At 45.0% G+C, this 24937-nt stretch overlaps 1 non-coding gene and 1 pseudogene across 1 annotated transcript; both read right to left on the bottom strand.

Moving 5' to 3' along the window:
* LOC123139164 (ATP synthase subunit a-like) overlaps positions 1–23296 on the bottom strand; it is a 41158-nt pseudogene extending 17862 nt beyond the window's left edge.
* Positions 5178–5250, bottom strand: TRNAK-UUU (transfer RNA lysine (anticodon UUU)). Its single transcript has one exon. It is a non-coding gene; the product is annotated as a tRNA-Lys (tRNA).
* Positions 23297–24937: the final 1641 nt, after the last annotated feature.

Raw genomic sequence — 24937 nt, 5'->3', positions numbered from 1 at the left:
AGAAATTGTTAGTTGTTGCTAGCTTGAACTGAGTTGTTCCTGTTGGTGCTAGGGTTGCCAAGGGAGTTGTAGCGAGATGCTGCTAATGCAGCTATTTTTGATGTCCGGACGATGCAGCAGAAGTGAAAAGAAAAATATATGGTGCTGGCCAAATGCTTACTTTCGTTATGCTTGTCCTGCAAAGCTGGATCTATGGTTCGGTTGCTTTGAATGTCTGTTCCGCCTCTGACCCGGCCCTTACCTATTTCTTGACTCGGTTTTCCGCAGGGGCATCGAATTATTTTACAAAAGAAACACCATTTTCAAAAGGAATGGCACCGAAAGGTCTCAGATGATGATTGAACTGAACTATCTGAATCTGAAACCGCCGACTCGACTCGTGCTTTTTTGGACTCCACTTTTGCAGGATCCTTTGAGGCATCGAATTCTTTAGCAAGTCTCTTCTTGCACGTGTTGTACGCGTTTTATTCCTTCGCTCGACATGCTTTCGTGATAAAAGAATCATAGCAACATAGCGTGAGGTTCCATAGGTCGATGAGCCTGATCAGTCGTGTAAGCTATTTACTACAGCCGTCTTAGATGGCCCCAGGTATCCTCTTCGGCTTGATCTTTCCTTTGCTTCGATCGCCAACTTGCACTTCCTTATTCCACTATTGCGATATCTTTGTCCTGGACAAAGACCAAGAGCTGGTGCAGGTGAAAGAATAGCTTATGGGGCTGCAGTCAAAGGAGCTTTCGTAGACATAGAAACTATAATAGAAAGAGCAGGCCTGCGAGCAGCGAGTGCCCTTTGTAAGTTGCGAGCCTGACTTACCGCCCCCCTTTCTTTTTTGAATTAGAAAGAAGGGGATGAATTAGAAAGAAAGAGATCAGGTTATTTATGATCGGAGAAAAGGAAGGGGCGTGGTTGATGTGTCACTGGGGAACCCGTAGGAAGGGGAGACGACCGGCCTCATTCACATCTGAAATCGCCAACATGAACACAAACAAAATCGTCTTAATTTCGTATAGAAAGAAAAAAAAGGAAAAAAGTAAAAAAGTGTGGTCCCCGGGGATAGGTACTTCGCCCGGCGCGGTATCATTGCTGAGCGATCGCTCGCTATCTAGAAATGGAGTGTTAGTTTCAAATAGAGATTGTGTGGTTGTGAAGTGTACTGAAGATCGAGGTTTTTCTTCTTACTAACTTTGTCAAAGAGGCTAAAAGAACAATAAATGACCAACGAAACTTCGAGTGAGTAGGATAAGGAGGAGTAGTCGGAGGATCTGAGAAGGGAATTAGAGAAAAAAGAGCAGCAGCTCAGTAATAACACCTAGGCTTTTGAATTAACTCTGCAATTTGGAAGATGGAGGAAATGAAAGTAGAAGAAGTTATCGAAACTCAGAACCACATGTTCAATCTTTTTTAGCGGTTTCCCCAGAGATCTTTATCACTAACGCGACCTTAATTTTGCTCATTCATGGAGTTGTATTTAGTACCTCTAAGAAAGATGATTATCCACCGTTAGTTAGTAATGTGGGTTGGCTTGGATTACATAGTGTTGCGCGCCTAGGAGGGCAACGCGCTTGGGATGCGGAGGAGCTATTATCGCCCAGCTCCCTAACCTAATGCGGCCGGACTGTAGGGAACCTTAGCATGGGGGACGTCCTAATCCTTTTCCCGCCGCAAGGCCGGCTAATCGTACGCAGACGGAGCAAGGTAACTCCCCTGGTTCAGGAAGGCACATGAGTCCGAACTCTATTATGAATGTGCGACCGACACTACACTACATAGGTACCTGTGCATGCAGGTGAGGCGTCGGTCGGTCCTAGAAACGGCGGCAGCTAGCGAGGAGTTAACGACCGGACGTGCTGCAACCTAGGGATCACTAGGCAGCTCTTTCGCTCTATAGGGATATCGGGGGGCATAGCACAATTCTTCTTGGAGGAGGGTTTTGGTTTGCCCAGGTGACCGATCCTGCCATAATATACTCCCGCCAATTCTATTGCACCGGCAACCGAAGTCGAACATACATACGACGATCTTCATGCGTGAAGGGACGGGAGGAAAGAAAGGGATGTAGATGATAATGCGAAAGGGCGCCGCGTCTGGCTTGATAGTAAAGCCAAAGAAAGACGCCCCAAGACAAGATACAACTGTTGGGAAGGGGACATGATCAATAGAACCTGGCTGGATCCGGGCTGGGATTGTGGCACCCATTCCTAACCAGTTCTGAAAAGGTTCGCTCATGCAGGAGGTACTAACTACTTAGTGATCGGTCCGCTAGTTCACGCAAATCCGAAGAAGTTATCACGGACGAGCCACATGCAGGGAAACTTGCACGTGTGGTTCTGGCCGGGCTTTCCTTCGTATCTAATAACCTTGCTTCTGCTCGCCGCTGGCGCACCTCTCCTAACTATTGCCCATTTATTCTAGAATAATTTTTTAGCAGGGACAATTTTACATATTTCTGCCAAATCCTTCTATTATTAAGTACAGCTGGTACCATTTCGATGTGTTTCGATTTTTTTGAAAAAGAGAGGTTTGATGCTTTTGAATTCATTGTATTAATTCCACTTCCTACTCACAGTATGCTCTTAATGATCCCGGCTCATGATTTAAGTGCCATGTATTTAGCTATTGAGCTTCAAAGTTTATGTTTTTATGTGATCGCAGCATCAAAAAGAAAGTCTGAATTTTCCACGGAAGCCGGCTCAAAATATTTGATCTTAGGTGCATTTCCCTCTGGAATATTATTGTTTGGGTGCGACCGGACTACTACCGATCAATTTTTTGGAACTTATTTATAGACTTGTAGAGACACTCTACGTAGTTGTAATTCTAGGGCAATCGATCCACTTTCCCCATAGCCCTAAGGCTGTGTCTCGATCTCCTACGCGCGAAAGATAAGATACGGGAGACGGGGTCCTATGGTATGGGTCTTCGACCCTTGGTCTAATTCCACGACGGAGAGTCGGCGTGGCGTAAAGTGAAGATTGGGGGGAATAGAGCGAAATCCCCGTCTGGGGTATTCCGAAGGTGTAACCTAGGCAACGAAAAAGGGGCCCGATACTTCAACTAAAGGAGCGACCTATTGGTTCACCAAACCCTGACCCAATGTCACACGTTCTCCAGGTCCGAAGGTATCCAGTGCCCAACTACCGACCCCTCCCTGAATTGCGTTATCGGAGCCGAGCCAGGAATAGCTGTTAGTGGACACCTACCACTTTTCACCGGTTAGAGAGGCCCTCTTTAATACATTAAGAAAATATGTTCACAGGGGCCAGTAACACTCGGTCATAGGAACTTAGACCACCTACGCGCTGGTAAACGAAAACCACCTCGACCGGATCTACCGAACGAATAAGGCCGCCCCGTCGAAAGAATTAACACGCCAAAAGGACCTTCAACTTTCCCCCAAAAAGGGGAGATCCGCTTCTTACTACTCACAGAAACATCCGACCTTTTGGTCAAGTCGTCCGCCTATCTTTCTGATCTCATTCGTTTTCCGATCGCATAAAAAGTCATGAGATCAAAAAAGAAATGTGAGAATGTAGTAACAGATGTAAAAAATTGAATATCTCATTCTCTTGGTCCATAGATGGGGTGTCCTATCCGATGGATGAATGAGGAGCCTCTGTCGAGTAGTGAAATGATAGGATTCTGCTTTTCAGTTAAACCGAAACATAAGTCAGCGATTCAAGCCAAGAGTTCGGGCACCTTAAGAGTGGTCAAAGCTAGAAGCTATATCATGACTGCTGGAACGAAAGACCCGATGAGTATTTTCATACCACCTTCCAATCTTCTTAGTCAATTGTGTACTTTTCCACTAGGCGAGACATAAGTTATCGGAATGCGGGGCCTGTTTTTCCCTATTTCCCAAGGGGAATGTCAAATTGTGTGGTTTCACAGTCTTATGAGACTAAAAGTTTTGGAAAATGGAGCTGTCGTTTTCACTACTTTGGTCCCTAGCGATATTGTTGCTTAAACTAACATGGAAAGTGGGTTCAATCACTTTAAAGTGCCCTCTCAAGTGTCATCTCATAATGGTAATCTACTTATGGTATAGTAATTTGGCTTAGAATAAGAAACCTATCTCTTCCCCCTAATGGCCTTTCACTACCCCTTGCGGGAATGCGTATCATTGCTGCATCGCCACCGTATTCCTAACTTGCTTTTCTGAACTACTTGTTTTCTTAGGGCTGCAGTCCAGTTGCTTAGTGGTTTGCTTCTCGGTCTACCCAATCAAGGTTAGACCTCGCTCTATCAACCATTGCTTTAAATAGTATCATGTTATTTCATCTTTCATTGATACCATCATTACAATCGAGGGCCTACAATCGATGGAAATCCCTATTCCGATCACTGGGAAAGAAGAGCAAGTAAGTAATGAATGAATGAATGAATTTAGATGGTATATAAACATTTCCCCATGAAGGGAAGGTGCTATAGTATCTAACTAAGAAAAAAATTAGGTTGTGAAATGATAGGAAATATGCCATGCAGAAAATCAAGGAAATATTTCCTTGATTTTCGGATGACCCGGCTTATCTTTGCAGTTATCCTTATTTAGCAGAATCTAGTGAGTGTTCCATTAAAAGGAAATAGAGCTATTAGTTGTAGGATTGATCCAGACAACCCAACCTAAGTCACCTATTGCGCCAAACCTAAGTCTAGTGCCAGTGGTCGGCAAGGACAAGTTCATTCCTGTAGACAAGAGAGGGGATCCTATTTCCTTTCCCCCTTTCCCAGTATGGCAACCTTATCTTCCAGCATGAAAGTTGGTATCGGAATGAAACAATCCAATCCATACTTGTGGAGTGCTCAGTTCATTTCCTGATTTCTCTCAAGCCTAAACCCAAAAAGGAAACCTATTACCCGGGGTCCCCCCTTTCGGCTATCTCATCTGCTGTTCCTCGACTCTCAGGAAGGTAAGATCATCAATCAATAGTAGGTTGCTGCTCTGTGTAGTTAAAGATGGGATCCAACCTGTTCTCTTTGCTTGTTTCCTATAATCTGTGCTCGATTCCATATTTCTGTATCCTTCGATTCCCGGGACAGATCTGATCTCCTTTATAATGACCTCAAACAACGAGCGAAGTCGAGATGTTGATGAGAAAGGGGCTTTTCTCAAGGCCAAAGAGTGCTCTTTGAAGGCTACTATGCATCCTTACGAATACAAGAGTGGTTTTTTCTGTTTTGGGTATAGCAGGACTTGAACCTGCGACCATTAGGTTAAAAGCCCAATGCTCTACCAACTGAGTTATACACCCGATTTTACAAGAAGGCTTGGTGCGGAAAAGAAAAGAGGGCGGCCTGGCCCCTTTTATTCTTATCATATCACAAGGGCGCGGCTCTGTATGGTATAGTACTATGGAGCAAGTCTGGGAGTCCTTTCCACTCATTGAGGATTCTATGTAAGAAAGAAGGTCAACGGGGGAGACTAGAGTAGCTCGAACTCAGACTATCTAGGAAAAAGGTAAAGTCATCTTTCGTATGGTTCGACCGTAAGGAGCTGTGTTCTATGGTTTGACGTTGTGGAGGTCCAGCACTCTTCTAAACGAAGAAAGAGGGGATTTGTGCTACCTCCTACTCCTACAGAAGATCGATTGGCGCGAACTTCCGATCGATTCCTTATTCATTGTTGCCGACCCTTACATCATCATAAAGAGAATCAAGATATCCCAAGAACCCAGCTAGGGATGAATGACTAGCGCTCAAGAACAAGCAAGGGATGAGTGCACGGGAGCGGCGTTGCTTGTTGCTTTATTATCACATTAGAGAAGCGGAACCTCCAAGCTCAGACATCTCGAACTCAGAAACTACCCTTCTATCCCACCCTGCTCCTCCGGCATCGGAAGCAGAACTACCTGACCGAAGGAGATAGACAAGAAGGGAAGACGGTCATACAAAGGCCGAATAAAGCTCTCTTGAAGCTGCATCTGAATAGACCTAGAGTCACTCAGTACATACGAACCCTTGAATAAATAAGAATTGAGAAGTATGAAATGTGGGCATCATAACAAAAAAAGAAAAAGACCGAACCAGTAAGACTAATGTCTACTTATTTATACCTTTGAGAGGTCCACTTAGACTATTATGATTTTCTCTTTAGCTACGTAGGTTATATAAGATTCAATTCAATCTAACAAGCAGACTGGACTACCTTCGGCTACTACAAGATATTTAGAAACCTAAGAAGCTGAGCCTACTTTACACACTTAAGGCAGCAACAGATTATGAAGAAATGGGTGGTAGATGATAATGAGAAAGGGCGCCCCTTGGCATTTCCTGTGGGGGAGTCTGATTGATCCAATCACGACGAATGATGTCAACCCCCTCTTTTGCGCCTAACTTGACTCTGATTCTCCCACTATGAGAGCTGATCCAGGGGCTAGTTCGGCTACATAATGGAATTTACGAATGCCCCCCGTCTTTCCGACTCAATGTATTGCCCTTTGGGACCAGGATCTGACGAGGAAGTGAGAGAGGGGACACCAAACATAGGTGCGTACCATTGCCCCAATCTAATGGACTATGTCATACAGGGAGGAACCCTTGGAGGTTGGGACAGAAAGAAAGCAGGTTTTGCTTCTGCTTCCTTCGAGCAACCAAACTCTTTCGTCAGGTGTGGGTCAAGTTCCCTCATTATTGCTTGACTTCCCCTTTGGGGCACGAAAAGTTGGACTAGGACTTAAGTAAGGGAGAGGACAACCCCTGTTTCTGGCTTACCTTCAATGAGTGAGTGCTATTCCCATTCCTTACTTTCATCTGACCCTGTTCCGCGACCAGTTTGCTTGCTCACTAGAAGAGTCAAGCGAGAGCAACTAGTTTAGAATGAAAAGGACACCTGGGGCTATTCGGCCTCACTTGTCGAAGACTGAACTACCGCTCGCTTACTTGCTGACCAAGGAGGTCATTTCCACTTACTCTAAGCATAGAAGGAAGAAGATTGAAAAACTAGCAAAGAAATTGTCTTCAGCCCTACTTACTTATAGGCTGACTTGGCCCAGGAAACAAGGTTCTATTAGGCTTGCAGGGCTTAAAAAAGAATGACCTAGATCGCAGGTATTTGGATACAAGGTAGTAGCGGGGTCTAGTCGAAGCGATGCACAAAGTGTACAAAGGCGAGTCTCACGGGCAGCGGCATGTGAGGGGTCCCCCGAACTTCATGGAAGACGCAGTTAGGGAGTTGGAAGATGCACTTTGGACTCCTGCACCAGTAAGAATGGAACTGGAATAAAAAGTCGGGGTAGCTAGTCACTCCGTTACTGAGGAAAGAGAGGATGGCATTTCCATAAGTAGACTCTCCTTCTTACTGAATCCTTATCCCGCCCTCTCTACTCGGGAACAATTCATTCTTAACTCGTACATAAGTTCCAGGCGTCGATAAGAGAGTTAGCGATCTATAGCTGGTTCGGTGGACTGGTGGTGACACGGGCGGGCCCTCTACTTTATTTGCCGAATCCAATCGATCATGGGCGGCCCTCTTGATTCACAGTCTTTCTTTCCTTTCGAATCCAATTGTTCCAATCTGACCAAAGAGCAATTCATTGAAATCATTCGGGTCACCTCTTTTTTAAGCACTTGACCAAGCCTATTTCTATAGAAAAGGACATGAATCTATTGACTTTGAGTCTGTCTCCTACTACGAAATTGGAATTGAACACAGGATGGCAATAGTGAGAAAAAAAATCCCCTCGTACTACGTCATTATTTATTCGATTTTCCCTGGTAAGTGCTCCAGATGCAGTTGCTTTAGTTGACGTAGTGAGTGGAACCTAATTATCTGTTTCCTTGAATACTAGAGTTTCCTTTTGTAGATGAGAAAGCCAACAATTTTGCAAGGAGTTGATAATTGCACTTGAAGTAGTAAGTTTAAAGACAGTTGAAACTTAATGGCACCGTTTAACCAAGCACTCTTGTAGCTTTGGAAACTTCGTGTTCAGATCGCTGAGGCAAGAGACTAATTCATTGTCAGTTACCTCCACGATATCCAAAATACCCTCAAGACCATGAAGACAGATAATGAGAGTCAGGTTCAAACAATTCAATGATTGTAAATACCATAACAACAAAGTAGAATGCACCAAATTTTTCCTATTACCTGTTCCACGAAGAGCACACCAGATGAAAGAAACTATTACTCAAAAAGCGAATCACATCTCAATCCACAAACTGCCAAAAGCCTTTGTTTTTCCATTCCCAGTGGAACGTCAACCTGTTTAACAACAATTTTCTTAGAAACTTGCTGAATTCTAAATGAAACAACCTTATTTTCAAGTGAGAGACAATATCCATTTCAACCAATTATTCAAGATCAAAGGGGTAACTGCACAGCTAATTGAATTCCTTTTCAAGGTTGACTTCATCTTGAAACCGCATTTGCTTCCTAATTAAACTGAGAAAAAATAAGAATATTAAAAGAAAGACTCCACAGAACATGAATGAATTCAGGTACATCACATCAGGATGATATGTGCCGGTATCATACCTGTTTCAAGATTCTGGCTAAGCCCTTCTTGTTGCCCCACATCCAGTTTCTTCTAAGGTTTCTGGAATTTCTCAAGTTCCTGCTCAACGCTTCTTGTCTAGCTCCAGTCTAGCACTTGTACCAGTCGGCTACCAGATCATGGCTTTGCTCTAATTCTACTCTCCAATTATACAATCCTCTCCAAAATTGGGGCTTTTCTTCACTTCAACACTTCCCCTCGCAGTGGATTCCACTAGGTTCTTAACCTCTTCCCAATTCGTAAACTGAAACCTGCGATGTCTAATCCAACTCGGCACCTAACCAACTTGTCAGCATCATAAGTTTGCCTCAACATTCCCCCTAGAAATACAAAAATAATGTAAATCTACTTTCATTTATTTATTAGGGTAGGGATGAGACTTTCTTTTTCTTTTTCTATTTTCTAGAATAAGTATGCTCTGGAGTAAAAGGATTCGAACCTTTGCATGCCGGTACCAAAAACCGATGCCTTACCACTTGGCTATACTCCAAACGGGGGGAAGGCTCGATGAAAACGAGCTGGGATATAGATTTTTCAGAAGGAAGAGTTAGTTACCCTCGGTCTTCCTTCTTTCCAGGGAATCAAGGAAATAGTAGCGGGACAGTCCTTTATTTCCCCCTTTAGACCAACTACAACAAGCTCGCTCCTTAGGTTAGCTCTCTGCTCTACCTATTTGTTTGCAATGCCTTGCTTATCAAAATAGGCCTTTCTGTAACCTGACCTTACGCTGAAAAACTGCACTTGTTGGCTCTGCGTCCACTGAAACTTATGAAAAAGAAATTTTATTCTATCAATATCTTCAAGAGTTCCCTAACCCCCTGACTGAGAGTACTATGATGGGCTATTGAAGTTCGTCCCTGTGGCACGGTGGGGCAGTGCAAATCCTTTCATTAATGAAGTTCCACCCTGACACTCCCATTATTGGTTTCCTTCCCTGGGGACCGCTCGGGCGAAGACAGAGCACGGAATGATCGTAGGGGCATCCTTCCTAGGTGGAAAAGACATGTGTGACTAAAACCAGGAGGAGAAATCCATTTTCAAATGCCGACAAAAAGAAAGGAATCACGAAATAGAAGAAAAAGTGCATTGTGTTGGCAAATGTGGAGAATAGCCATCCATCTTTCATCAATGAAATTGTTCCGTATGGGTAGCAAATACACATATCAGAAGAGCCAACCCGAAAGCACTTGCTTCAAAGAAGCAGCAGTTACCAAGAAATTCCTGTTTCAAGTCAGTATATCTCGATAGAACCAATTCCAATCCAGATAGTGTGAACAGAGGATGTGGAAGTTCTGTTTCCTTGCCTTGTCGAGCATTTCATCTGACACTCTATCTATACTATAGCTAGATCAATTGCTATTCTTTCTTCCAAGCGACTTTACTCCAAAGAATTTTGCCTTCTTATCTTGACTCGATCTCACGAAATTGGACTGATTGGCACACCGCGCATCTGGCATTCGCTTCTCCTATCTATCTCTTCAAACTAAGCTGATCACTCGAAAATATGAAATCCTGCAAGCAATCATTCCAGAGCCAACTACGAAGATACCTGGTCTTCCACTCTGTTCACTGGAGGAAAGACAAGAAAGTAAACAATTCTTCAAAGGAATTGGCTCTACCGGAATAGAGGAATAGGCTCGCTCCTTCGCTCACTGGGTAAGCATAGAATGCACACCAGTCTGGTATCAAAGCCTATCTACTTGAAAAGGAAACTACTTGAACAGATAAAATGGAAGGAAGAAATGAAAGATCGATCTACCAACATAGAGTCCGCCCCTCCCAGGAAGAAGAAATTTGCTACTTTGGCTCATCAGTTGGTAAGTCTGTTGATACGTCTCCGTCGTATCTACTTTTCCAAACACTTTTGCCCTTGTTTTGGAATCTAACTTGTATGATTTGAATGGAACTAACCCAGACTGACGCTGTTTTTAGCAGAACTGTCGTGGTGTTGTTTTATGTGCAGAAAATAGAAGTTCTCGGAATGACCTGAAACTCCACGGAACACCTTAGGAAAAAAATCCTCGCAAAAGATGAAGACCAGGGGGCCCACACCCTGTCCATGAGGGTGGGGGGCGCGCCCCTCCCACCCCCCCCCCCCCCGGGCCCCCTGGAGGCCCTCCGACACCAACTCCAACTCCATATATTGGATTTCAGGGAGAAAAAAATCAGAGAGAGGAAATCATCGCGTTAAATGATACGGAGCCACCGCCAAGCTCTAATCTCTCTTGGGAGGGCTGATCTGGAGTCCGTTCGGGGCTCCGGAGAGGGGGATCCGTCGCCATCGTGATCAACAACCATCCTCCATCACCAATTTCATGATGCTCACCACCGTGCGTGAGTAATTGCATCATAGGCTTGCTGGACGGTGATGGGTTGGATGAGATTTATCATGTAATCGAGTTAGTTTTGTTAGGGTTTGATCCCTAGTATCCATTATGTTCTGAGATTGATGTGGCTATGACTTTGCTATGCCTAATGCTTGTCACTAGGGCCCGAGTGCCATGATTTCATATCTGAACCTATTATGTTTTCATGAATATATGTGTGTTCTTGATCCTATCTTGCAAGTCTATAGTCACCTACTATGTGTTATGATCTGGCAACCCCATAAGTGACAATAACCGGGACCACTCCCGGTGATGACCATAGTTTGAGGAGTTCATGTATTCACTATGTGCTAATGCTTTGTTCCGGTTCTCTATTAAAAGGAGGCCTTAATATCCCTTAGTCTCCAATAGACCCCGCTGCCACAGGAGGGTAGGACAAAAGATGTCATGCAAGTTCTTTTTCATAAGCATGTATGACTATATGCGGAATACATGCCTACATTACATTGATGAACTGGAGCTAGTTCTGTGTCACCCTATGTTATGACTGTTACATGACGAACCGCATCCGGCATAATTATCCATCACCAATCCGGTGCCTATGAGTTTTCCATATACTGGTTCTCGCTTATTTACTTTTCCGTTGCTACTGGTACAATCACTACAAAAATACCAAAAACATTACTTTTACTGTCTTTACTTTTGTTACCGTTACCACCACTATCATATTACTTTGCTACTAAACACTTTGCTGTAGATACTAAGTTTCCAGGTGTGGTTGAATTGACAACTGAGCTGCTAATACTTGAGAATATTCTTTGGCTCCCCTTGTGTCAAATCAATAAATTTGGGTTGAATACTCTACGCTCGAAAACTGTTCCGATCCCCTATACTTGTGGGTTATCAAGACCTTTTTCTGGCGCCGTTGCCGGGGAGCATAGCTCTATTCTTTGAGTCACTTGGGATTTATATCTGTTGGACACTATGAAGAACTTGAAAGATGATCGAACTACTATTTTGCCCTCAACTATGAGGGGAGGTAAGGGACTGCCATCTTGCCTTGCACTAGATTCTCCTTCTGTTATGAGTAAGTTTGCGACACCTAAACCTACTACTGCTATGAATTCTGATATGTCGCATGTTATTGATGATACCACTTCTGCTATGCATGATACTTATGATTAAACTACTTCTATGCTTGATACAACTGTGCCCCTTGGTGAATTTCTTGATGAGCAAATTGCTAGGTCTAGAGAAAGAGAAATTATTGAACCTGAACACGATGATGTTAGTGATGATGAACCTATGCCTGCTATTCATGAGGGTTATCTTTTTGATGTTGAATCTTCTGCAACTATTCTTGCTTGCAAGGATAGACAGGAACTTAAGAGGTTGCTAGTTAAATGGAGTAAAGAATCTTTTAGAGATAGAATGAAACCCGACCCTGCTTTTGCTACTTCACCTATCTGTGTTCCTGATCAGGATTATTATGATTTTTCTGTTGATCCAGATATAATTACTTTGGTTGAATCTGATCCTTTTTATGGCTATGAATCTGAAATTATTGTGGCACATCTTACTAAGTTAAATGATATAGCTGCCCTGTTTACTAATAATGAGAGATCGCGCTACCTTTATTTACTCAAAATATTTCCGTTCTCATTAAAGGGTGATGCTAAGATATGGTTTAATTCTCTTGATCCTCGTTGTGTGCAAAGTCCCCAGGATATGATTTATTACTTCTCTACTAAATATTTCCCTGCTCATAAGAAACAAGCTGCCTTGAGGGAAATATACAATTTTGTGCAAATTGAAGAAGAGAGTCTCCCACAAGCTTGGGGGAGGCTTCTCAAGTTACTTAATGCTTTGCCTGATCATCCTCTTAAGAAACCTGAAATATTTGATATGTTTTATAATGGACTAAGTGATGCTTCCAGATATTTCCTGGATAGTTGTGCTGGTTCTCTTTTCAGGGAAAGAACACCGGATGACGCTGAAATTCTATTGAATAATATGTTGGCAAATGAAAATAACTGGGCACCTCCTGAGCTACCTCTTGAGCCAGCTCCAGAGCCAATTACTGAACCTATTCCTAAACCAACTCTGAAGAAGAGAGGTGTTCTATTTCTCAGTCCCAAAGATATGCAAGAGTCAAAAAAATCTATGAAAGAAAAAGGTATTAAAGCTGAAGATGTTAAGAATTTACCTCGTATTGAAGAAATACATGGTCTTAATTTACCGCCTGCTGAAGAAGTATATGATCTCAATTACTTATTTAATGAAGAACCTCCCGATATCCCGACACAGGTAGTAAAGGTAAATTCTCTCTATCGATATGATAAAGTTGAAGTCCCTCCTACTAAAATTGCTAGTCAGTGCTTGGATGAGTTTGATGACTTTATGTTTAAGCAAGATGACTTTAATGCTTATTTTGGTAGACAATTAAAATAGAATACCTTTATGATTAAACGCTTGTGTGATTATATGGCTGATATTAGAGGTGAACTTAAACATGTTAGCAAACATGCTTCTATGGTTACAACTCAAGTAGAACAAGTACTTAAAGCTCAGAAAGAAGCGCTTGATGAAATGAATAGTAAGAAAAATGATTATGTTGTTAGTGTGGCTACTAGAACTGGTAGAATGACTCAGGAACCTTTGTATCCTGAAGGCCACCCTAAGAGAATCGAGCAAGATTCTCAGAGAAACAATATTGATGTACCTAGTTCTTCTAAGAGGAAGAAAAAGAAAAATGATAGGACTCTGCAAACTTCTAGAACCTATTGCAGAACCACCTGAGAATCCAAATGATATCTCTGTTTCTGATGCTGAAACACAATCAGGTGATGAACATGAACCTAGTGATAATGTTAATGATAATGTTCATGTTGATGCTCAACCTAGTAATGATAATGATGTAGAAGTTGAACCTGCTGTTGATCTTGATAACCCACAATCAAAGAATCAACGTTATGATAAAAGACACTTCGTTGCTAGGAAACATGGTAAAGAAAGGGAACCATGGGTTCAGAAACCCATGCCTTTTCCTCTGAAACCATCCAAGAAAAAGGATGATGAGGATTTTGAGCGCTTTGCTAAAATGATTATACCCATCTTTTTTGCGTATGCGTTTAACTGATGTGCTCAAAACAAATCCTTATGCTAAGTATATGAAGGATATCATTACTAATAAAAGAAAAAATACCTGAAGCTGAAATTTCCACCATGCTTGCTAATTATACTTTTAAGGGTGGAATACCAAAGAAACTTGGAGATCCAAGAGTACCTACTATACCTTGCTACATTAAGAGAAATTATGTTAGAACTGCTTTACGTGATCTTGGAGCCGGTGTCAGTGTTATGCCTCTCTCTTTATATCGTAGACTTGATTTGAATAAGTTGACACCTTCTGAAATATCTTTGCAAATGGCTGATTGTGACGCCCGGATAATTAAGCTACAGTAATCCCACGTTAATGATGCCACGTCACCGCGATTATTGTTTCTAATCTCGCCTTAGTTCGAAACTGATTATAATTCAAAATTCAAAATCAAGCAAACAATAAAAGTTTTCAAATATTAAAACTAAAATGTTTAATAAATAGTAGATAAATCAGAGACTATGATAAAATTGTAAACAATGTTATTGAAATTTAATAAGTGACTTAAACAACCTCAAACAGTGGCTGAAAACATTATTTAATAACCTTTTTATTAATACAAATTAAATGCGAAATGATAATTAACCCAAACTAGTTTTTGGTGGTAGGATTTATACTGCTGTGAATTGTGGGCCAGCTCTCATATTTCACAACACTCATTTGGTGCCCAAACAATTAGCCAAAACAGAAGAAAATAAGAAAAGTAAAACAAAACAAAACTAACAAAAAAAAGGGAAAGGACCCCCCCACTGGGCCAACCGGCCCAGCTGGCAGCCAGCCCAGCCGACTGACCACCGTCGCAAGCCCACTCCCCCCCCCCCCGTGCGCTGTTCCACCGACCGCGCCTAAACAGGGGCGCGCCCCCGTCGAACCTCTTCGCCGTCGACGGCGGATGGATAAGGATGCCACACCCGCGCCTCCTCGGGTTCGCCTCCCCACTCGCCCCTGCCAGATCTCCCCCTCCCATCAGATCCACCTCACCTCTCCCCTCTCCTCACGCTCGATCCCGACCTCAGTCGCTTGAGCTCGTCGTCGCTGCTCGCCGTCGACGCGGCCACCGACCCTCCCTCACCTCGTCGACGTGCTCAACAGCCCCGCCGTCATCCCCTACGCCTCCCGCCACCTCGGGCTGGAACTCGGAGCCCCTGCAGCGACTGCGCGACCTCGTCTCCCTCCTCTGCTCCGTCGTCGCCATCGCCGGAATCCGCGCCGCCCCGAGCACATCGAGTCTTCCTCGGGCCCTCTCTGCAATGGCCGTGAGCCCCTGAACCTCCTCCTCCTCCCCTCCTAGCTCACCGCATCCCGTAGCACGCTCCCCCGTCGCGCTCACCCTCCCGCCGCCGCGGTCGAGCTCTCTGTCGCGGCCACCGCAAGCGTGGCTCGCGTGCGACCGCGTCGTAGTTTTCAGCACGTCTCTAGGGGCCCAACGCACCTATCCCTGTCCCCGGTTGTGCCTCTCCTGGCCGTAGCCGCCCACGCCCGAGCTCCGGCATCCGCCTCGGTGCTTGCCACCATTAACTTCGACGAACTCCGGCGACGCCACCGGTCCTAGTAGACGCAACATCGACTCCCCGTTTGAACGCAACCCCCCATGTAAATTTTCGTGGCTGTAGCCAAATCTCGCGGCCTCCCGTGCGCCGCCGCCGCGTTTTCCCTCGCCGGCGTCGTTCGGGCACCGTCTGCCGACGTGGTTAGGCGGGCCCCACCCCGGGGTCACTGCCTGTGGGCCTGGGGCCCCAACTGGCCACGTTGACCGAAGTCAACTGCGCTGATGTGGCAGCTACTGCCACTGGCATGCGGGCCCATGCCATAAACAAATAAAATAAATAGATAATTGGCTAATTAATTAAATAGATTAATTAAAACCTAATCTCTCACTGACTACCGGGCCCCACCCACTAATTAGCCTATTTAGTTAGTTCTAAAAACTCTGTTAGTACCCTGTCAATGACATGTGGGTCCCACTGGACCAATCCGTCTGGTTTGACTAGTCAACCGACCATTTGACATGCTGACATCACTCTGATGTCATGCTGACGTCATCATTTACTATTCTGGATAATGCTGGATTTAAATAATTAATTAAATTCCTGAAAATGAGTTAAATCTTTAGAAAATCATATCTTTTAATCCGTAACTCGGATGAAAATACTTTCTACATGAAAGTTGCTCAGAACGACGAGACGAACCCGGATACGCAGCCCGTTCGTCCACCACACACCTCTAACATACCAAACACGCAACTTTCCCCCTCCGGTTCATCTGTCCGAAAACGCGAAACACCAGGAATACTTTCCCGGATGTTTTCCCCCTTCGTCGGTATCACCTACTACCGCGATTGGGCACACCTAGCATCGTTACTCGTCATGTCATGCATCGATATGCATTTGTTTACATTGTATTCATTGTTTCTTCCCCCTCTTATCTACGGTAGACTACGAGACCGACGCTGCTGCTGCCCAGTTCGACTACGGAGTTGACGACCCCTCCTTCTTGCCAGAGGAACCAGGCAAGCTCCCCCCCTTGATCACCAGATATCACCTACTCTTCTCTATACTGCTTGCATTAGAGTAGTGTAGCATGTTACTGCTTTCTGTTCTATCTATCCTGATGCATAGCCTGTCCTTGTTACTACCATTGTTACCTTTACCTGCAATCCTATATGCTTAGTATAGGATGCTAGTATTCCATCTGTGGCCCTACATTCTTGTCCGTCTGCCGTGCTATACTATCGGGCCGTGATCACTCGGGAGGTGATCACAGGTATATACTATACTTTATACATGATACATGTGGAGACTAAAGTCGGGTCGGCTGGTGGAGCACCCGCGAGTGGATCTTTGAGGCGGAGCGACAGGGCAGGTTGAGACCGCCTAGGAGAGAGGTGGGACTGGCCCTGTTCGGCGTTCGCGGATACTTAACACGCTTAACAAGATCTTGGTATTTGATCTGAGTTGGCTACGAGCCTATACGCACTAACCATCTACGCGGGAGTAGTTATGGGTATCCCGACGTCGTGGTATCAGCCGAAGCACTTCAGACATCAGCGACGGAGCGGCGCGCGCCGGATTGGACTGGAACGCCTGCTAGGCTAGGTCTGCTTCCGGCCGCCCTCGCAACGTGCAGGTGTGCTCAGGGCGATGGGCCCAGACCCCTGCGCGCTTAGGTTTAGACCGGCGTGCTGGCCTCTCTGTTGTGCCTAGGTGGGGCTGCGACGTGTTGATCTTCCGCGGCCGGGCATGACCCAGGAAAGTGTGTCCGGCCAAATGGGATCAAGCGTGCTGGGTAAGTTGGTGCACCCCTGCAGGGAAGTTAATCTATTCGAATAGCCGTGATCTTCGGTAACAGGACGACTTGGAGTTGTACCTTGACCTTATGACAACTAGAACCGGATACTTAATAAAACACACCCTTCCAAGTTCCACAGACAACCCGGTGATCGCTTTTCCACAGGGCGATGCGATGCTACTTGGAGATACTACTTGGAGATGCTACTTGGAGATGCTACTTGGAGATGCTACTTGGAGATGCTACTTGGAGATGCTACTTGGAGATGCTACTTGGAGGACTTCAATCTACTCTCTTCTACATGCTGCAAGATGGAGGCTGCCAGAAGCGTAGTCTTTGACAGGATTAGCTATCCCCCTCTTATTCTGGCATTCTGCAGTTCAGTCCACCGATATGGCCCTTTGCACATATACCCATGCATATGTAGTGTAGCTCCTTGCTTGCGAGTACTTTGGATGAGTACTCACGGTTGGTTTTCTCCCTCTTTTTCCCCTTTCCTTTCTTTCTGGTTGTCGCAACCAGATGCTGGAGCCCAGGAGCCAGACGCCACCGTCGACGACGACCCCTACTACACTGGAGGTGCCTACTACTACGTGCAGCCCGCTGACGACGACCAGGAGTAGTTAGGAGGATCCCAGGCAGGAGGCCTGCGCCTCTTTCGATCTGTATCCCAGTTTGTGCTAGCCTTCTTAAGGCAAACTTGTTTAACTTATGTCTGTACTCAGATATTGTTGCTTCCGCTGACTCGTCTATGATCGAGCAATTGTATTCGAGCCCTCGAGGCCCCTGGCTTGTATTATGATGCTTGTATGACTTATTTATGTTTTTAGAGTTGTGTTGTGATATCTTCCCGTGAGTCCCTGATCTTGATCGTACACGTTTGCGTGCATGATTAGTGTACGATTGAATCGGGGGCGTCACAAGTTGGTATCAGAGCCGACTGCCTGTAGGAATCCCCCTTCCAACTCCTTGGCCGAAGTCGAGTCTAGACATTGCAAAACTTTTACTAACATGGTTGTGTGCCTTACGGGCACACGTCGCCATTGGGTGGTACTAGGATCTTTTACTCCTCGATCTTTACTCTGGGACTCTGATCTCTCCTCTATTTGGGTTTAATGAATTTACTAAAATCTAACTTTAGGATCTCGTTACTACTTCCTCCCGGAGAACCCCTCACTACAGGTGATTGCTCCGTGAACCAGAAGGATTTGAAGATACTCTCCGTTATTCTCTCGAGACCTTATGCCTGTCGCTTTTGCAATTCCCTACCACCGAAACATCCCTATGGATAAATACTTACACATGTCGTTCTTACTTTTATTCCTAGTTGATCTTGTTATTACAAGATACCCCGAAATTCTCTCTAATGTTCCGAGAATCCTTTTGTGCCTACTGCCTTGCAGTTCCTTGTCGCCTGAATACCCCTACGGATAATTTCTCGCACTTACTGAGTATCCACTCATCCCTAGTTGATGCATGTATGTCACGAATCCTCGAAATACCATTCGATCTTCCGAAAATCCTGAGCATCCTATTGCTCTTGAAATTCTTGATTACTTGCATTATGGTTAATCCCATAAGTCTAGTAATCTTGTTGACATCCATTGTCATTATCATTTGAGTCCATTGATTCGATTTGTTGCGAATGCTCGCAATCCTCAAACAGATCCTAGAATTCCTCCTTTCGGCTCAGACGTCATTTTTGAACATGAGCTGGTTCTTGACCAATCAATTGCCGTCGATTGTGCCCCTAAGTCTATTGAACTTATCCATCCTTGGTCAGAGCGTCTGCTTCTGATCCTTTATTTTGGAAATCATAATTCCTTTGTTATCTAAGCATCAAATTATTCAGTTGTCCTATAATATGATGCTCGTGCATTCTTTCTTCCTCTGATTGAGTACCGATACTCACATCAGCTCCGTTGTGGATCGCCCGATCCATTGTTGGATTTTACCTGACAACGCCCTTCATATTCAATAACCTTGTGAGCCTTCCCTTGGATACATAATGCCTTTGGTAAATTGTATCATATACCTACTCAACCTTGCTCTGCTTTCGAGCTTGTGATATTTACTCCTGAAACTTGTGGTATATGTTTCTAAGAAGCCCCATTGCGTTGAACCTACACCTTCCTTAAAAATCGTATGAACCCAAAGATTTTGACAAGTCAACCCTTCTAGTGTTTAGCAGATAATTTTCTACCATACAACTTCTTTGAGAATGAGAAGTGAATGAAAGGGTATGCATTGGAGAAGTGGGAGTCGACCTTGAACCTTGTGCTCATTCCCATGGACGCGATATATATCCTATCATGAAAGCTTCTTGTAACAATAACTATTTCCTTGATAACTAACCTATGGTATCTGTGAATTGATCCCTTGCAACCGTGGTTCCGACCATGATTGTTCTTCTTTGATCTCATTTCTCGGACAAGTTAAAGCAATTGTCTTCTATGGATCAATACACCAGTCCAACCTTACTTTGATCTTGTGTCGGGTATTACCCCCTGGTATCTCGAGATTATCATGGAACTGCATAACTTTTTATGAGTTCTTCATCAAGTGCTACCTTCCCGCTGATTCCAATTTTTCGCGGGCTCTGTGTTACTGAACACTCAAAGACACCGATATCTGAACCGAGTCCGCTCTACGGTTCGACAACTATTCAGTAAGCTTCTATAAGTACGAGTTTGTACCCGATCACGCCATTCCTAGCCTGTTTGGCTATATCATTGTCGTGACGATTCTAACGGTGCTACCTGGTCCTTATTCTCGGAGCACCAATTTTCGACGATGAACTAACCTTACATCGATTTTCCTCATCATACCCTTTCACCTCAAACAACAAGCTTGAGTTCGAGTTTGTTTCGTAACTGTGGTTCCAATAACCTCTTGCTTCATCATTCCTTTGACTTGATGTCGTCGCTGGTTGAATACATCTGCATGAAATCTCTCGACAATTGTGTCGTGATCATCATCAACCTTATGAGCTCTTCCAGGAATTCAATTGAATTCATGATGGGTAATACCATCCTTGCCCCTCGATGATTCCTGTTCTCATCGACCACTATGTTTGCCTTCCGTTCAACACAACTTGTTCGTGTTTTGTGTAAACCTTGAGATCACTGCTACCCAGTAGTTGATCTTCCTTACCTCGGAAGTATTACCATCTCTTTTTGTCAAGAATGTGGTGAGAATTTCACCACCTCTTAATAATTCTTGATATCATAATACTTCTTGCCATCTTCGTTCATTCCTTGGTCCCGTATTGTTTTCAACCGGAATACCGACAATGGAGCTATGACGTGTGAATTCCAAACTTCTAGCAACCCTATTGCTTTGAAGTGAATGGGCGACAGTTCATTCTAAGTCCTTCGCTTATTGAATCACCATTCTGACATTGGTCGTGCAACCCAATCCACATTTCGGGCGCACCTTCCAACCAATGTTTAATTGTGTATGTTTTCCTCGAACATACTTCCTTATATCATTTGATCTGACAAATGTTATCTCCTTGTTCACTTAATGGTGGAAATCCATCTTTTGGGAATCTCGGTGAATTGCCGTTGAGTTCACCAGACACCTCCTTGTCCTCTCCTTGGTTTAATGATGAACTATTGTTTCAGGAACCCGCTCCCATAGTTCATTTCCCGAGAATCTTACAATGTCATTTCGTCGATATGTGCCGCAGTTTTTCTTCTCGGACATCCTGAGTCTGGGGTATCATGACACCAATCGGATCTGAATCTTGGTCGGATATGATGGTTGGGACATTTTCCAAGAGTTATGATGTTGATCCTTTGATGACCCGGTAACATGATGTCATGCCTAGCACCCCCCCCCCTCGGCTGGAGGACCTATCATTACAGATTCCTTTTCAGCAAGGTTATCCGTTCATCCATGGGGAAATTGTAAGACTTATTCTACAAGTTATTCCTGATGGATCCTTCGTGTTTCCAAAGTTTGATCTTCACCTGAAGACCATGTCAATGCTACCTCGAAGCATGTCAATGGTACTCCGATTTTCAACAGGAACATTTGGAGCACAATGCTAATTTTCTTTATCAATTATCCAAACACCGTTGTATGGGTAATGTCATGAAATTTCTCCCCCTTTCCTAAAGGGTTTTCTACATTATATCTTGTCGTGGATATCATGCTCTGTTTGTCCTTGGGAAGGATATACCCCTGAATAATGTGTTTAAACACATTTTTCTTTCCATTGTTCCATTTAATCTGATGATCACCTTTTTCTTTCCATTGTTTTGTTTAACCTTTCTGGTGATCTATATGATCTAAGCAGTAATATTCTTCTGCTTTTGTACACACCTAGGTGTACAATCGTGTCGGTAAGACCCTGTTATTATTGTTGATGACATTCCGGTAACCATCGATGGACGAGAACTTGCCTAATGGTCCGCCTCGTTCAACGAGCAGGAGAATGGTTCTCTTCGTCCCTCGCCCTTGGTACCGATGTTGTTGCCGACATAATTGACGGGCTATCCTCTGACATGCCTTACTTACATGATCGTGCAAGATGTCAACGGCCTTCTTACTTTAACCCACATGGTGGGCCCATAACCCACAGTTCCACAGGATCAAAACCTGACTCTCCTGTACAACCTATTGTCAAAGTTATTCCTCGCGCTTGACTTTGTATGTAATTCACGGGCCACCTGCCTAGTGATATATTATGGTATCAGGCGCAATACTTATTCCCATTGCTCTGAACCCCTTTCACACTCTGTTTCAGGCAACGAACGATTGTCTATCTGCTCGAAACTTCTCAGGATACCTCCTCACTTTGTTCTCAATAATGTCTAAAGTTTCAATTCGAGAGTTACTTTCCGCCACCTTTCTTGACGTTATCTGCTAGATAAGCAAACATTGTAGCGGTCCGTTCTTTCGTAATACCCCATTATCCTTTCGTAAGTACGATGGAGTTCCCGAAGGAAGACAATTTCATCATGATGCATTGGAATAAAGAATTGAAGACATCAACGAAAGTGATTAACTTCTTCGAGAAGATCCATTAGAATATCGTAACCAGAGCTTCCCCCCTTACTCCCCTCTTAAATCTCGGGACGAGATTTCTTGTAGTGGAGGAGAATTGTGACGCCCGGATAATTAAGCTACAGTAATCCCACGTTAATGATGCCACGTCACCACGGTTATTGTTTCTAATCTCGCGTTAGTTCGAAACTGATTATAATTCAAAATCAAGCAAACAATAAAAGTTTTCAAATATTAAAACTAAAATGTTTAATAAATAGTAGATAAATCAGAGACTATGATAAAATTGTAAACAATGTTATTGAAATTTAATAAGTGACTTAAACAACCTCAAACAGTGGCTGGAAACATTATTTAATAACCTTTTTATTAATACAAATTAAATGCGAAATGATAATTAGCCCAAACTAGTTTTTGGTAGTAGGATTTATAGTGCTGTGAATTGTGGGCCAGCTCTCATATTTCACAACACTCATTTGGTGCCCAAACAATTAGCCAAAACAGAAGAAAATAAGAAAAGTAAAACAAAACAAAACTAACAAAAAAAAGGGGAAAGGACCCCCCACTGGGCCAACCGGCCCAGCTGGCAGCCAGCCCAGCCGACTGACTACCGTCGCAAGCCCACTCCCCCCCCCCCCCCCCCCGTGCGCTGTTCCACTGACCGCGCCTAAACAGGGGCGCGCCCCCGTCGAACCTCTTCGCCGTCGACGGCGGATGGATAAGGATGCCACACCCGCGCCTCCTCGGGTTCGCCTCCCCACTCGCCCCTGCCAGATCTCCCCCTCCCATCAGATCCACCTCACCTCTCCCCTCTCCTCACGCTCGATCCCGACCTCAGTCGCTTGAGCTCGTCGTCGCTGCTCGCCGTCGACGCGGCCACCGACCCTCCCTCACCTCGTCGACGTGCTCAACAGCCCCGCCGTCGTCCCCTACGCCTCCCACCACCTCGGGCTGGAACTCGGAGCTCCTGCAGCGACTGCGGCGACCTCGTCTCCCTCCTCTGCTCCGTCGTCGCCATTGCCGGAATCCGCGCCGCCCCGAGCACATCGAGTCTTCCTCGGGCCCTCTCTGCAACGGCCGTGAGCCCCTGAACCTCCTCCTCCTCCCCTCCTAGCTCACCGCATCCCGTAGCACGCTCCCCCGTCGCGCTCACCCTCCCGCCGCAGCGGTCGAGCTCTCCGTCGCGGCCACCGCAAGCATGGCTCGCGTCCGACCGCGTCGTCGTTTTCAGCACGTCTCCAGGGGCCCAACGCACCTATCCCTGTCCCCGGTTGTGCCTCTCCTGGCCGTAGCCGCCCACGCCCAAGCTCCGGCATCCGCCTCGGTGGTCGCCGCCGTTAACTTCGACGAACTCCGGCGACGCCACCGGTCCTAGTAGACGCAGCATCGACTCCCCGTTCGAACGCAACCCCCCATGTAAATTTTCGTGGCCTGTAGCCAAATCCCGCAGCCTCCCGTGCGCCGCCGCCCCTGGGTCACTTCCTGTGGGCCTGGGGCCCCAACTGGCCACGTTGACCGAAGTCAACTGCGCTGATGTGGCAGCTAGTGCCACTGGCATGCGGGCCCATGCCATAAACAAATAAAATAAATAGATAATTGGCTAATTAATTAAATAAATTAATTAAAACCTGATCTCTCACTGACTACCGGGACCCACCCACTATTTAGCCTATTTAGTTAGTTCTAAAAATTCTGTTAGTACCCTGTCAATGACATGTGGGTCCCACTGGACCAATCCGTCTGGTTTGACTGGTCAACCGACCAGTTGACATGCTAACATCACTCTGATGTCATGCTGACGTCATCATTTACTATTCTGGATAATGCTGGATTTAAATAATTAATTAAATTCCTGAAAATGAGTTAAATCTTTAGAAAATCATATCTTTTAATCCGTAACTCGGATGAAAATACTTTCTACATGAAAGTTGCTCAGAACGACGAGACGAACCTGGATACGCAGCCCGTTCGTCCACCACACACCTCTAACATACCAAACACGCAACTTTCCCCCTCCGGTTCATTTGTCCGAAAACGCGAAACACTTGGAATACTTTCCCGGATGTTTTCCCCCTTCGTCGGTATCACCTACTACCGCGATTGGGCACACCTAGCATCGTTACTCGTCATGTCATGCATCGATATGCATTTGTTTACATTGTATTCATTGTTTCTTCCCCCTCTTCTCTCCGGTATACTACGAGACCGACGCTGCTGCTTCCCAGTTCGACTACGGAGTTGACGACCCCTCCTTCTTGCCCGAGCAACCAGGCAAGCCCCCCCCCTTGATCACCAGATATCGCCTACTCTTCTCTATACTGCTTGCATTAGAGTAGTGTAGCATGTTACTGCTTTCTGTTATACCTATCCTGATGCATAGCCTGTCCTTGTTACTACTGTTGTTACCTTTACCTGCAATCCTATATGCTTAGTATAGGATGCTAGTATTCCATCTGTGGCCCTCCATTCTTGTCCGTCTGCCGTGCTATACTATCGGGCCGTGATCACTCGGGAGGTGATCACGGGTATATACTATACTTTATACATGATACATGTGGAGACTAAAGTCGGGTCGGCTGGTGGAGCACCCGCGAGTGGATCTTTGAGGCGGAGCGACAGGGCAGGTTGAGACCGCCTAGGAGAAAGGTGGGCCTGGCCC

The sequence above is a fragment of the Triticum aestivum genome, chromosome 6B (genome assembly GCF_018294505.1).
Source record: "Triticum aestivum cultivar Chinese Spring chromosome 6B, IWGSC CS RefSeq v2.1, whole genome shotgun sequence".
NCBI lineage: Eukaryota > Viridiplantae > Streptophyta > Magnoliopsida > Poales > Poaceae > Triticum > Triticum aestivum.
The sequence above is the reverse complement of the archived record's forward strand: the minus strand, read 5'-3'. Positions and strand labels throughout refer to the sequence as shown.